Source organism: Pongo abelii, chromosome 8 (genome assembly GCF_028885655.2).
Source record: "Pongo abelii isolate AG06213 chromosome 8, NHGRI_mPonAbe1-v2.0_pri, whole genome shotgun sequence".
Lineage (NCBI taxonomy): Eukaryota > Metazoa > Chordata > Mammalia > Primates > Hominidae > Pongo > Pongo abelii.
The window spans coordinates 110,163,445-110,178,057 of record NC_071993.2 but is presented as its reverse complement, the minus strand read 5'-3'; the positions used below and the strand labels follow the sequence as shown (position 1 = coordinate 110,178,057).

Below are 14,613 nucleotides of genomic sequence, written 5' to 3'. Positions count from 1 at the left end.
AGTAAAAGCAGAGAGAAGACAATGGCTTGTGGGCTGACAGAATCAGTGGTATGTGGGCTAAAATGTGTTTTAGGTAAAAGCTGTTGTGAGCGAACTGTGTCTTCTTCCTGAGTCGTCACGTTTTTTCAGTTTCCACAAGTGTCCACATCCAGAAAACAAATTCATTAAATCAGCTTTTATTTGCATTTCTTATCTCAAAAATAATTATATGTTTGTTTAACTTCTTGTTAGCATAGAAAATTGTTTACTGAGGTAGATATGGAATGCCAAGATGAGAAAATTAAATCAATTAGGAAATGCTCTCACTGACAAATCGTAGAAACTTACCTGTACGTACCAGAAGAACTGGCTTTTCGAATAGACAAGTAAATGCACTTTTTCATTCTGACATGAGTTCACCTGAGGCTTTGGTGTTTTTTTTGTTTTGTTTTATTTTGTTTTGTTTGTTTGTTTGTTTGAGACACAGTCTCACTTGCTCTGTTGCCCAGGTGAGAGTGCAGTGGCACGATCTCATGATCTCAGCTCACTGCAACCTCCGTCTCCCAGGTTCAAGTGATTCTCCTGCCTCAGCCTCCCGAATAGCTGGGACTACAGGAGCATGCCACCATGCCCAGCTAATTTTTGTATTTTTAGTAGAGTTGGAGTTTCACCATGTTAGCCAGGCTGGTCTTGAACTCGTGACCTTAAGTGATCCTCCTGCCTTGTCCTTCCAAAGTGCTAGGATTACAAGTGTGAGCCACCGTGCCCAGCCTGAGGCCTTAGTTCTAATACAAGCGCTGCTAAACCCAAATATGTGAAATGCTCAGGTGGGCTGAACTGCTCTGGTGGAGGGATATGGGTTCTGGTTGCACAGGGAAGAGGTGTTTCATTTTAAGTGCGGCAACTTATCATTTATTTAGATGGATATTTAGAGGCTAAGGTTGGAATGGTTGGTGATATTTTAGATCTACCTGGAAACAAACTGTACTAGTGATTTGCTCAGGTTCCTTATATAAGAGAGGGCTGCAGCTTCACAGGGTAGAGGCAGGAATGTAAGAATGAGAGCTGGCTGGGCCTGGTGGCTCACGCCTGTAATCCCAGCACTTTGGGAGGCCGAGGTAGGTGGATTACTTGAGGTTAGGAGTTCGAGACCAGCCTGGCCAACATAGTGAAACACTGTCTCTACTAAAAATACAAAAATTAGCCAAGCGTGGTAGTGTGTGCCTGTAGTCCCAGCTACTTAGGAGGCTGAGGCAGGAGAATTGCTTGAACCCAGGAAGTGGAGGTTGCAGTGAGCCGAGATTGGGCCACTACACTCCAGCCTGGGCGACAGAGCGAGACTCCATCTCAAGAACAACAACAAAAAAAATGAGAGCCCTGGTTTGCTTCTTTTTTTTTTTTTTTTTTTTTGAGATGGGGTCTCGCACTGTTGCCTGGGCTGGAGTGCAATGTGGCCATCTCAGCTCATTGCAGCCTCCGCCTCCCGGGTTCAAGCAATTCTCCTGCCTCAGGCTCCTGAGTGGCTGGGATTACAGGGGCCTGCCACCACGCCTGGCTAATTTTTTGTATTTTTAGTAGAGATGGGGTTTCACTATGTTGGCCAGGCTGGTCTTGAACTCCTAACCTCGTGATCCGCCCGCCTTGGCCTCCCAAAGTGCTGGGATTACAGGTGGAAGCCACTGCACCTGGCTCCTTCTTTTGTTTAAATAATTTAATCCAATTTACAGCACCGTAAAAGGCATTAAAATAAATTCTACTCACTATCCCGTCGCACAGTCATTTAGTTACTAATTAATTTATTAAAAAGATATATAGGGAATCCCCCAGTGTGTCAGACCCTGGGCTAAGTGCTGTCTCCCTCTCAGTGAACAAGACAGACTGTCCCTGCCCTCTTGGAGTTTACAGGAGATATTGTGAAGGCAGATATTAAAAACATATCACACAAATATTTCTTTCATTGCAACTGTGGTAAGTTAGAGAAGGGAACGGAAGGTACAGGGAAGCATGAAAGAAAATAACAGGAGGGGATTTCAGGTAGATTGGGTTGGGGATTAGCGAATGCCTCCGAGAAACATTTGAGTTAAGGCCTTCAAGACGAGTATGAGTTAGAAAGGTGAAAAGAGGCTTTCAGGTAGAGAAACAGTTTAATGTAGGGACAAGGAGACCTGGGGTGTTCTAAGAACTGGAAAATGGAAGTTTGGAAGAAGTCAGGTGAACATGGAGTAAACAGTGCTATTTATGTATTTGATTCCTTTTTTGGAAAGTTAAATTTTTTTTTTTTACTGTGGTAAAATATGTATAAAATAAAATAGGCTGTTTTAACCATTTTTAAGAGTACTATTCAGTGGCGTTAATTACATTCACAACGTGGTGCAACCCTCACCACTGTCTATGTCCAGAATGTTTTCATCACCCCAAACAGAAACTCTGTCACCATTAAGCAGTAATTCTCCACTCCTTTCTTCCCCCAACCCCTGGTGACTGCTAATCTGCTTTCTATCTCTATGAATTTGTCTATTCTAGCTATTTCATATATGTAGAATCATATAATATTTGTCCTTTTGTGTTTGGCTTATTTCTCTTAGCATTTTTTTTCTTTTTCTTTTTTGAGACAGAGTCTCTCTCTGTCCCCCAGGCTTGAGTGCAGTGGCACAATCTCGGCTCACTGCAACGTCTGCCTCCCGGGTTCAAGTGGTCATCCCGCCTCAGCCTCTCAAAGTGCTGGGATTACAGGTGTGAGCCACCACACCTGGCTGCATAATGTTTTCAAGGTTCATCCAAGTTGTAGCATGTATCAAAATTTTATTTATTTATTTCTGAGACAGAGTCTTGCTCTGTCACCCAGGGAGGAGTGCGTGGCATGATCTCAGCTCACTGCCACCTCTACCTCCCAGATTTAAGCCATTCTTGTGTGTCAGCCTCCCTAGTAGCTGGGATTACTGCATGCACCCAGCTAATTTTTGTATTTTTAGTAGAGATAGTGTTTTGCCATATTGGCCAGGCTTGTCTCAAACTCCTAGCCTCAGGTGATCTGCCTGCCTCAGCCTCCCAAAGTGCTGCGATTACAGGCATGAGCCACAGTACCCAGCCAAAACTTCATTTCTTTTTATGGCCGAATAATATTCCATTGTATGTATATACCGTGTCTTCTTTATCTATTCATGTGTTGATGGACAATTGGGTTGTTTCCATCTTTTGTGTATTGTGAAAATGGTGATACAAATATTTATGTACAAGTATCTGTTTGAGTCCCTATTTTTAATTATTTTGGGTATCTACCTAGCAGCACAACTGCTGAGTCATTTGTTTAATTTTTTCAAGGAATGACAACAATGCACGAGGGTTCAAATTTCTCCATATCCTTGCCAACACATGTTATTTTCCATTAAAAAAACTATATCCATGGGTATGAAGTGTATGTATTTGATTCTAACTCTCCTATATCCTCGAGAATCCATCTCTCCTGAAACTCTGAAGATCTTTGGGGTCACTAATCTGGCATGAGGCTTACAATGACCTGCCTTCATTTTTTACCCAAGTGTCTGATTTCCTTAACAGATATTCAGCAACTTTGGAACAAGGTGTGGGTGGGGGATCAATTTGAATCTCCAGTGTCTACCATCTGGTAGATGTTCAACAAATAAAATAATTGTGATAAAGTTCGCAGATCTTGTCTCTCTCACATTGTAAACACCCAGTGGAAGTTTCCAAAAGGCACCTGAGAGATTTTTGCTTGATTCAAATGAATTAATTTTCATGACTATGTGAGGCAGTTAGTTGTTGGTTACATTTAAACTGCGAATCTGATCCCTGCCACTCTGCTTGATGCCCTTCAGTTACTCTCCATTGCACTTAAGGTTGGGGCCCCTGTTCATTAACGTGGTCTGCAGTGTCCTGCCAGGTCTGACTTTGCCTCCCTCCAGGGCTTTCTCCCTTTTTCTTTAGGCTTGGGTTATTCCTTAGATACACAAGACTCATCTCTAGCACCGGCTGTTTTCTCTTTCACTCTTGCAAACAAGTTCTCCTTCATTTTTGCCTCCCTCCCTCCCTCCCTCCATTCCTTCCTTCCTCTCCCTCTCTTTATCCCTCTCTTTCTCTCTCTCTTTCTTTCTTTTTTTGAAACAGGGTGTTGTTCTGTCACTCAGGCAGGAGTGCAGTGGTCCGATCATAGCTCACTGAAACCTCAAACTCCTGGGCTCAAGTGATCCTCCTGCTTCAGCCTCCCAAGTAGCTAGGACTGTAGGTGTGTGCCACCATGCTGGGCTAATTAAAACATTTTTTTTTGTAGAGATGGGGTCTTGCTACATTGTCCAGGCTGGTCTTAAACTCCTGGGCTCAAGCGATCCTCCTGTCTCAACTTCCCAAAGTGCTGGGATTACAGGTATGAGCCACTGCACCCAGCCCTCTCACTTTTTCACCTGAATCCTACTCATCCTTCAGATCTCAGCTGAGATGTCATTTCCTCAGGGAACTGTTTCCTGACCCTCACCCGATCCTAACTCTAGACTCCATTTTGTTCTCCCTCATAGCATCTTTTACTTTTCCTGCATAGCACTTACTAAAATTGTAGTAAAGCAACTTTTTGTTTATTTAGCATTCATCTTCCAAGTAGTCAGCAGTCTCCATGAAGGCAGAAACTCATGTCTGTATCCATCAGTGTTAGGCACATAGTAGGCACTCAATGCATAGTTTTGAGGAGAGCTTCTACCAAGAAGCAGAAAAACTGATGAGTGGCTTGTGAATGCTGCTGATATTCTGGGTGACTCAGAGTTTCTGGGTATTCTGGGGAAAACAGTGTAGATCAGATTGGATAGGACAGTCACATGAGTGCCTGGCAGGAAGTTGATGAGAGGCCATCCAAGGCCACAGTGGGGTGGCCTCTTTTGCCAAGCAGTGCCCAGGTTCTTCAGCTAATGTCAGGTTAGAGACCTCAAGCAAGCTCTTTATGGTTCCTCAGCCTCCCAGCCCTTTGTTAGAAGGTTGTTTCATGAGTTGGCATGGCTTGTCTTACCCTTGAAAGTCATGAGGCCAAATTGTTCTATCCTTTTGCATTTAAAAGAATTAATTTTTTGTTACAAAAGCAATACATGATTACACTTATCTTCCAAAACATTAAAAGGAAAGCTAATACTCCCTTTGAACATTCTCTCAATAAAATAATGGTCCTTTATCCCTAGCTTAGAGAGAACTTCTGATATATTTTGGGCATGTAGCTTTATAGACCTGCTTTAAAAATCTTTCATAAACCTAATGTATGATAATAGGGAATAATGGTATTATTTATGTGTGTTCCGTTTTAGCTTTTTATTTTGAAATAATTTTAGATTTACAGAGGAGTTGCAGAGCTAGTATAGAAAGTTTCAACATACCCTTCACCCAGCTTCTCTTAATGTTAATAATTTATGTAACCCTGGTTCAAAACTAAGAAATTAACAGTGGCACAATACTAATAACAGAAATACAGACTTTATTCCAGTTTCACCAGATTTTTCACTAATGTCCTTTTTGTGTTCCAGGATACCACATTGCATTTAGTTATCAGATCTCTTTAGTCTCCTATCTGTGAACAGGACAATCTCTGACAGTTTCTCAGTCTTTCCTTGACTTTTACAACCTTGACAATTTTGAAGATTACACGTCAAGTATTTTGTAGAATATTCCCTCAATTTGGGTTTATTTGATGTTTTTTCATGATTAACTGAAGTTTTGCATTGGGGGAATAATTTTTTAAATATTGATACTATCCATCTATCTATATATAATAAATAGATATAGATATATGATTCTGCAACTTTCTATTTTCATTCAAAAATATGACTGAGATATATCCATGTTGATACATGCAGATCAAAGTCACTTCTTTTATTTTTTATTATTATTATTTTTGGAGACAAGGTCTTTCTTTGTCACCCAGGCTTGAGTGCAGTGGCACGATCACAGCTTAATGCAGCCTTGACCTCCCGGGCTCAAGTGATCCTCCTACCTCAGCCTCCTGAGTAGCAGTTGCAACTACATGCTGGAGCCACCATTCCCAGCTGATTTTTAAAACTTTTTGTAGAAATAAAGTCTCACTATGTTGCCCATGCTTCATTTAAATTCTCTATAGAATTTTATTATATAAATATTCTACATTTTAGTTAGCCACCCCCATTGGTGGGCATTTAGCTAATTCTAAATTTTCTTTCTCTCTCTTTTTTTTTTTTTTTTTTGAGACAAAGTTTCACTCCGTCACCCAGGCTGGAATGCAGTGGTGCAATCTTGGCTCACTGCAACCTCTGCCTCCTGGGTTCAGGCAATTCTCCTGCCTCAGCCTCCTGAGTAGCTGAGATTACAGGTGTGCGCTACCACACCTGGCTAATTTTTGTATTTTTAGTAGAGACGAGGTTTCACCATGTTGGTCAGACTGGTCTTGAACTTCTGACCTTGTGATATGCCAGCCTTGGCCTCCCAAAGTGCTGAGATTACATATTCATTCTTTTTTTTTTTTTTGAGACGGAGTCTCGCTCTATCACCCAGGCTGGAGTGCAGTGGCGTAATCTCGACTCACTGCAAACTCCGCCTCCCAGGTTCACACCATTCTCCTGCCTCAGCCTCCTGAGTAGCTGGGACTACAGGAGCCCGCCATCACGCCTGGCTAATTTTTTGTATTTTTAGTAGAGATGGGGTTTCACTGTGTTAGCCAGGATGGTCTCGATCTCCTGACCTCATGATCCACCCACCTCGGCCTCCCAAAGTGCTGGGATTACAGGCGTGAGCCACCGCGCCCGGCCTCATTCTTTTTATTATTGATTTGTTAAGAGTCCTTTATAGACAAATCCTTTGTCTTTTGTATATTGCAAATAGTTTTCCCCTTATTCTGTTATCTTTTAACTTTGTTTTCAGTTTTTTTCAAGTTATTCCATCTCTCTGATTTAAAAATTTTTTTTTCTGATTTATTTTTTAAAACAAAGTTCTTGATTATAAAAGTAATACAAACACCGTAAGAAATTAATACAAAAGTACAAAGAAGAAACCACCCCATCTTATCACTGAGAGAAGACAACATCATCAATTACATATTTCCCTGTAGTCTTTTGTGTGTGCAGTGTTTTTTCACAGTTGTGATCACATTCATTTGTGTGTGTCTGTATATTTGTTTTTCTCTCAGTACCATAGTCTTTAGACACAAACCCTGGCCTTTTCTCGTTTCTTCTTTTTTTTTTGGAGGTGGAGTCTCCCTCTGTCGCCCAGGCTGGAGTTCAGTGGTGTGATCTTGGCTCACTGCAACCTCCGCCTCCCGGGTTCAAGCGATTCTCCTGCCTCAGCCTCCCGAGTAGCTGGGACTACAGGTGCGTGCCACCATGCCCAGCTAATTTTTGTATTTTTAGTAGAGATGGGGTTTCGCCATGTTGGTCAGGCTGGTCTTGAACTGCTGACCTCAAATGATCCACCTGCCTTGGCTTCCCAAAGTGATGGGATTACAGGTATGAGCCACCATGCCCTGCCACCCTGGCCTTTTTTCAAATGCACTTGGTTTAAAGATTGTGTTATGCCAGCTTCCAACCCCTATTCCTCTTTTCCATATATCCTGAGAAATTTAGAAGGTGAGAGGCCCAAGGTCTATCCTCAGCTGACCTGAAGCGAAGTTGGCTGAGAAGCAAAAGAAGGGGTAGAAGTGCTCTGGTGGAGCACTTATTAAAAAGACGCGGAGGTTTTGGTTGACTGCAAGCCCAATATGAGTCAACAGTATGGGGGGCCAAGAACTTTATCGCAGGAGTACAAAGCGATAGGTCCCAAAAGGAGGAAGCTATAGTCCTGCTTTGCTCTGATGATACCACAAACATTTGGTTCAGTCTTGGGTGACGTATTCTAAAGAAATCACAGTCAGATCTACCATTTGCATGAGAGGGATAAAGACCCTCAAAACCAGGGCAGAGGAGGAACAATGGAAGGAACGGGAGACACTGATGTGGAATGAGAAGACCTTGGGCAGAGGTGATAGAAGTAAAGTATCTGAAAAGTCAAAGGTCCAAGAGAGATTAGACGTTTGTTCTCTGTGGCTCCAAGGCATCGAATTTGGGCCCTGAGAGTGGAAGTTTAGACACATTTTCTCACTGGTGAGAGCTGCCCGGACCAAGGAATTCAGTCCTTTGGAAATAGCTAGCTGCTTTTGTGGAGTCTTCCTGCTGAGTTGCTGGTGGTGGGGTGAACATTTATTGAATGCTTACTGTGTGCCAGGACCCTGCTGAGGGCCTCACCTATATTGTGTGATTTCATCCCGTCAACACCCTTTGATGTGGGGACTGTTGTTCCCTATCCTGGTGTTACAAATGTGGGCACCGGGTATAGGAGGTCAGGTACCTAGCCCGAGGTTACAGTTTGTAAGTGGTGGTACTGGGACCGGAACTCGTTCTGACAAACTTCAAAGCTGGTGTTTTTAGCCATCAAGGGGATTCGAGGGTGCCATGGGGGTATGGACGCATGAGGGGCCTTGAGGTCCATTAGACCAAAACATTCTATGACTGGGAAAAAGGATGCCCTCTCCTCCCAAGGAAAAGCTTCTTCTGAATGAGATACAGTGGAGAGGTTAGCCCGGGGCCAGGCTGAGGGGCGCAGGCAGAATGCCAAGGGATGGAGACCCTCAGAAGGGCAAAGCCGGTGTTCCGTCGTTTGAAGATCTCCAGACCCGCGGGGAGACAGACGCAGCGCGGTCAGGGCGCGTCGACTTCGCCGAGCTCTGCGGCGGAGCTGGGGGACGGAACAGCGCGCCGGTCCCTGGCCGGGCGCGAGCAGGGGGGCGGTGCGGGGCGGTGCGGGGCGGTGCCGGGCGGCGGGGGCGGGGAAGGCGCGCGCCGAGGCGGCTGCGGCAGTTGCGCGCTGGGATTGTTGCCGTGTGCTGGAGCCGGTGAGTGCGGCGGGACCCGTGGGCAGGCGGGGAAGGAGCGGGCGAGCGGGGAGCTAGGTGGGGAGGTGCGCAGCCGAACACGCGACCCCAGGGTAGCGGCCGCCGCCTGCCCCCTCCCCCGGCCCCCAGGGACCGTGGCCCCCAGGCCTCTCTCCTTAGGCCGAGTCCCCGCCAGCGCGCTCGCGGACGCCGCACGCCTCCCAACTCCCTCGGTGCGGCCCCCGCCCCACGGCAGCCCCTTCCTTCGCGCCGCCGCGACGCCTCAGGCCCACGTCACGCTCGCGCCATTGTTTCCCAGCCGCTGGCTCGCTGGGACCCCGCCTCAGCCTCCGAGCGCGGCCGTTCTTCGCGTTCCGCCCTCTTCCCCCTTTCCTCACGCCGGTGGTAGCCCTTTCCTCAGTCCTGCTGACGTCCTCCAGCTGATTCCAGGCTGTTCCCGGCCACCCCTGAGGCCGTCCTTTCGCTTCTTGTAAAAGCCTCCCCGCCCCCTGAGCTCCTCGGTCGCCTCCCGAGAAGCCAACGGGCCGCTGGTGGAGGGCCAGGTTGACAGCGTTTTAGCAGGACCGCGAGAAACGGCCACCTCGTTTGCCACACGCCCGTGTGCAACACTTCCTGGAAAGGTCACAGCGAATTGCAAGCCGCCACAAAAAACATCCGGACAGCTCCTGGTCAGGGGGCTGAGGCGTTCAGTGGCGGCCTATTCCTCTCCTTTTTTCGGGGCTCCTGAAACCCGAGAGGCGAGATGCCGATCTGAGGCCTGAGCCCTTAGTTGTAAGAAGAACGTTTTGGGAGTTTGACTCCGGCAGGCCACAGCTTCTAAAAGCAGCAGGTAGAGGCTGCTGTCCGAATCGATGTTTTCCTGGGCTTTCACCTTTAGGGCCTTGATGTTTGAGGGGGGTCGTGCTCTGAAGTACAGCGCCCTGAAATGACTAGTCACCATTCCAGGGGGTGTGTGCGCGCCTGTCCAGGGGCCGATGAGTTCTTCAGGATTGAGCTGTACTTGGTTCCCAGTGTTTGTAGACTATTCATTTCACCTCTTAAAGCAACGAATGCAAACTGCTGACCGTGATGTGAAAGGGAGAATATTGAAACTGTGTCATTTACCATGAAAACTTAGTGTTATTGCGTAGAGAAGGCTTTAGGTTTCAAAAATATTTACCACGTGGCTTTTCAACAGCGGTTAGAATTTATCCAGATGAAGACATCCAGGCCTGAAAGGGTTAAGTTCGAAAAGAGGAAAAAAACTAGGTGTGAGCTGAGAGTGGAAAAAAAAAAGAACAAAAAGGGTTAAGTTCAAGAAAACATAGCTGGTTAGTAATTAAAATAAAAACTCCACATGCAGGGTTGATGCTAGCATACACAGACTTTATTTCTGAAGTGCATTTCCATTGCAGTGTAAACCACTACATTTCAACAGTATAGGTAGCTGCATTACTCTCATTGACCCAGAATTAAGGTTTTAGGATTTAGTAACCAACAAATCTGTAAAATAAGGTGGTGGGGCGCGGGGTGGGGTGGGGGGGGTGCTGGAGGAGATGTTATGCAAGATTCCTTTCAGTTCAAAGGTTTGATGCCATTGTATGAAAATTTACAATCAGCTACAAGTTTCCAGAAGTTTGTAATTGTAAGAAGATTTATATAGATAGTATTCCCTTATAGTACCTGCCAACCCTTAACCAGAAGACATCACATCTTCCTAAAGAAAGCCAGATTACAGTAGAATGTTAGGCAGAGAGGTGCTCATTAATCTTTCTCTAGGCTATTTCTGCTGTTTTATGGGGAAAGAGGAATACATAAAACACAGGTGTTTTTTTTTTTTAAAGTATTTCTATTGCTTAATTTTCTCTCTCTCTCTCTCTTTTTTTTTTTTTTTTTGAGACGGAGCTTTGCTCTTGTTGGCCAGGCTGGAGTGCAATGGCACGATCTTGGCTCATCGCAACCTCCGCCTCCTGGGTTCAAGCAATTCTCCTGCCTCAGCCTCCCGAGTAGCTGGGATTACAGGCATGCGCCACCACGCCTGGCTAATGTTGTATTTTTAGTAGAGACAGGGTTTCTCCAAGTTGGTCAGGCTGGTCTCGAACTCCTGACCTTAGGTGATCCCCCCGCCTCAGTCTCCCAAGTACTGGGATTACAGGCGTGAGCCACTGCGTCCGGCCCTGTTGCTTAATTCTCTTACCAAAATCTTAATTCAGTGAAATAGTAAATAACAAAACCCCAAAAACAAAAACCCACAACTTTGTCATGTTATGACTGTGCTCTTTTAAAGTACTTACATAGACATGGTTTTTATCTAGTACTGTTGCTGTGTACATATTATTTGGGATTTTGCTCTTACCAATATTTCTGAGATGTCCATATATTTAGAGAATTCATCTAATCTTCATTTGTAGATGCTCTCTAATGTGCCCCAGTAGTCAACAATGCCTGGCACACAGGCACTTAGTAAATTTTTGTTGAATAAATGTTGTAATATTTTGAGGTTTTTAGACATTTAACACAAAATGCTATCACAAGGCATATGTTGAGTGACATGTGAGCAGTAAAGGCAGTCATACTGTCAGCCAGGAGACATTGCATTTATTTAAGGGCCTGGATTTTGTAGTCTGGCTTGCTACTTAACATCATGCAACCTCGGGGAACTCAGTTAACCTTAGACAAGCTCACTCAGTTTCTCTCACCTTGAGAAGGGAAAAATAGAACAAATTTTACATGGTTATGTGGATTAAATAGAATAATTCAATTGAAGTGATACTGGCACACATTAAGTTCTCTATAAATGTTAGTTTTTTTTGCTCAGAGTGAAGGAATATTAATGTAGCTTGATGGGATCAGGAAAAACTAACACTTCAGAGTAGGGAGAAGATGCTGAAGCAGATGTATTGAGGGTATGATTAATAGATTGTTCTCACTAAAAGGGTTTGGAAGAGCAGTAGTCTGAGATAAAGCTGGAAAATGAAATACTGGTAAGCGGTTTACAAGTATGCTACATGGATTCTTTGCAATTAGAGCGGAGTGAATGACCACCTGAGGTCAGGAGTTTGAGACCAGCCTGGCCAACATGGTGAAACCCCATCTCTACTAAAAATACAAAAATTAATCAGGCGTGGTAGCGCATGCCTGTAATCCCGGCTACTTGGGAGGCTGAGTCAGGAGAATCACTTGAACCCAGGAGGCGGAGGTTGCAGTGAGCTGAGATTGCGCCACGCACTCCAGCCTGGGTGACAAGAGTGAAACTCCATCTCCAAAAAAAGAAAAAAAAAAAAAAAAAAAAGGAAAGCCACAAAATTAATGTGGTAAACCGGCCAGGTGCAGTGGCTCATGCCTCTAATCCCATCACTTTGGGAGGTCGAGGCAGGTGGATCACCTGAGGTCAGGAGTTTGAGACCAGCCTGGCCAACATGGTGAAACCCCATCTCTACTAAAAATATAAAAAATTAGCTGGGCGTGGTGGCGTGTGCCTGTAGTCCCAGCTACTCAGGAGGCTGAGACACGAGAACTGCTTGAACCTGGGAGGCAGAGGTTGCAGTTGAGCCTGTATTGTGCCACTGCACTCCAGCCTGGGCGACAGAGCGTCTCAAAAAAAAAAAAAAAAATTCAGTAAACAGTAAAAGAAAAAAGTTATAAAAATTATGACAGTCTTAATCTTTTTTTTTTTTTTTTTTTTTTTTTGAGATGGAGTCTTGCTCTGTCGCCAGGCTGTAGTGCAGTGGCGCGATCTCGGCTCACTGCAACCTCCGCCTCCTGGGTTCAAGCGATTCTCCTGCCTCAGCCTCCCAAGTAGCTGGGACTACAGGCGTGTGCCACCACGCCCAGCTAATTTTTGTATTTTTAGTAGAGATGGGGTTTCACCATGTTGACCAGGATGGTCTCAATCTCTTTCCTCATGATCCGCCTGCCGCCTCCCAAAGTGTTGGGATTACAGGCGTGAGCTACCACGCCCGGCCCTTAATTTTAATTGTTAAAATTTGATAAGGTGGGTAGTAGACATATCAAATGATCATTATATTATTTTCTGTATGTTTGAAATATTTCACAGTATTTTAAGATGAACCTAAAGTAGAAAAAAAACATTAAAGAAACTCCATTAAACCAAGGAGCCTATAAAAATGTATATCCCATTGGGCATCTGTAATGAAAACATGCTAATACTCAGCAAGCTTACTGATTTTTTTTTTAAGCCGTTAAATTTCAGGCATCAGATTTCAGTCTTCTCTTTCCAAGCAGATAGTACAAGCAGGCTCTTTCATCTCACACTCTTTTTTTTCCGAGACGGAGTCTCACTTTGTTGCCCAGGCTGGCTGGATCTCAGCTCACTGCAACCTCTACCTCCTGGGTTCAAGCAATTCTCTTGCCTCTGCCTCTTGAGTACTACAGGCATGCTGAGAATACAGGCATACGCCACTATGCCCGGCTAATTTTTGTATTTTCAGTAGTGATGGGGTTTCACCATGTTGGCCAGGCTGGTTTCGAACTCCTGACCTCAGGTGACCTGCCCAACTTGGCCTCCCAAAGTGCTGGGATTATAGGCATAAGCCACTGTGCCCAGCCCAAATTTGTATGTTATACAGAATTTTCTGATTTATAAATGTGGGCAACTGATTGTAAAAAATTGTAAAAAACACTGTGACCTCTACAGAATCTGGACCCATAAATCTGTTTCTACATCGGAAGGGAACTTGAGAGTCTTCCACGTTCAATGCCTTCATTTGACAGATGGGGAAAGTGAATCCCAAAATGGTTTGCATTTTTTGTCTTTTGTGCAAGAAAGCCTTCCCTACCTTTGATCCGTAAGGCTGTTGATCTCTGTATTCTTCTGTAAATTGTATGGTTTTGCTTTTTCACATTTAGGTTTATTGACAGTGCTTTTTTTTTCTGCTTAGTTTATCTTTATTATTTATTTATTTATTTTTGATTTTTGCACTGTCGCCCCGGCTGGAGTGCAATGACACTATCTCTGCTCACTGCAACCTCCACCTCCCGGGTTCAAGCGATTCTCCTGGCTCAGCCTCCCGAGTAGCTGGGATTATAGGCGCCCACTACCACGTCTGGCTAATTTTTTTGTATTTTTAGTGGAGATGGGGTTTCACTACGTTGGCCAGGCTGGTCTCGAACTCCTGACCTCGTGATCCACCTGCCTCGGCCTCCCAAAGTGTTGGGATTACAGGCGTGAGCCACCGCGCCTGCCCTAGTTTATCTTTAATATGATCAGCTAGTATTTGTGTTACATATTCTTTTTCTACCATTATGTTTGTCATGAAATTATGCTCTATAAATTCATAAGGACAGGACATGCTTTTGTTATGCTCTGATTTTGGGTCAGAATATTGTAGAAAATGAAATTTTTGAATTCATTTTAGTGTAAATATTTTACAGATTTCTGCTCTTCTACATTATTTTGTCTCATTTGCCTTTAAAGATGAGTAGTACATGTATTTGACTATCCTTGAAAAATATTTTGCACACTTTTTATAGCAGTCATATTAGAATCTAGTTAGGCATTTGTGTATCTCTATCTAGTTTGTTTCAGAGCTGCTAAGTAAACCAGCTAGAGTAATAGTGTGTAGATTGAAATAGCTCAAACATTCTGTATCAAAATTATAAGAATCTTTCACAAATCTGAAGTCAGTAAATGCCTTTTTTTTTTTTTTTTGAGATGGAGTCTTGCTCTGTCAACCAGGCTGGAGTGCAGTGGCAGCACGTCAGCTCACTGCAACCTCCATCTCCCGGGTTCAAGCTGTTCCTCTGTCTCA

The 14,613-nt window shown here is 44.3% G+C and overlaps 1 protein-coding gene across 8 annotated transcripts in view; it reads left to right on the top strand.

The window, feature by feature from the left end:
- The first annotated feature begins 8,773 nt into the window (after positions 1-8,773).
- NT5C2 (5'-nucleotidase, cytosolic II) overlaps positions 8,774-14,613 on the top strand; it is a 101,747-nt gene continuing 95,907 nt past the window's right edge. For 5 of the 8 annotated variants that reach the window (XM_009245748.4, XM_009245747.4, XM_009245750.4 and 2 more), the window contains exon 1: positions 8,774-8,863. The gene's annotated coding sequence lies outside the window, so the exon portion shown is untranslated. 8 annotated transcript variants of the gene reach the window in all.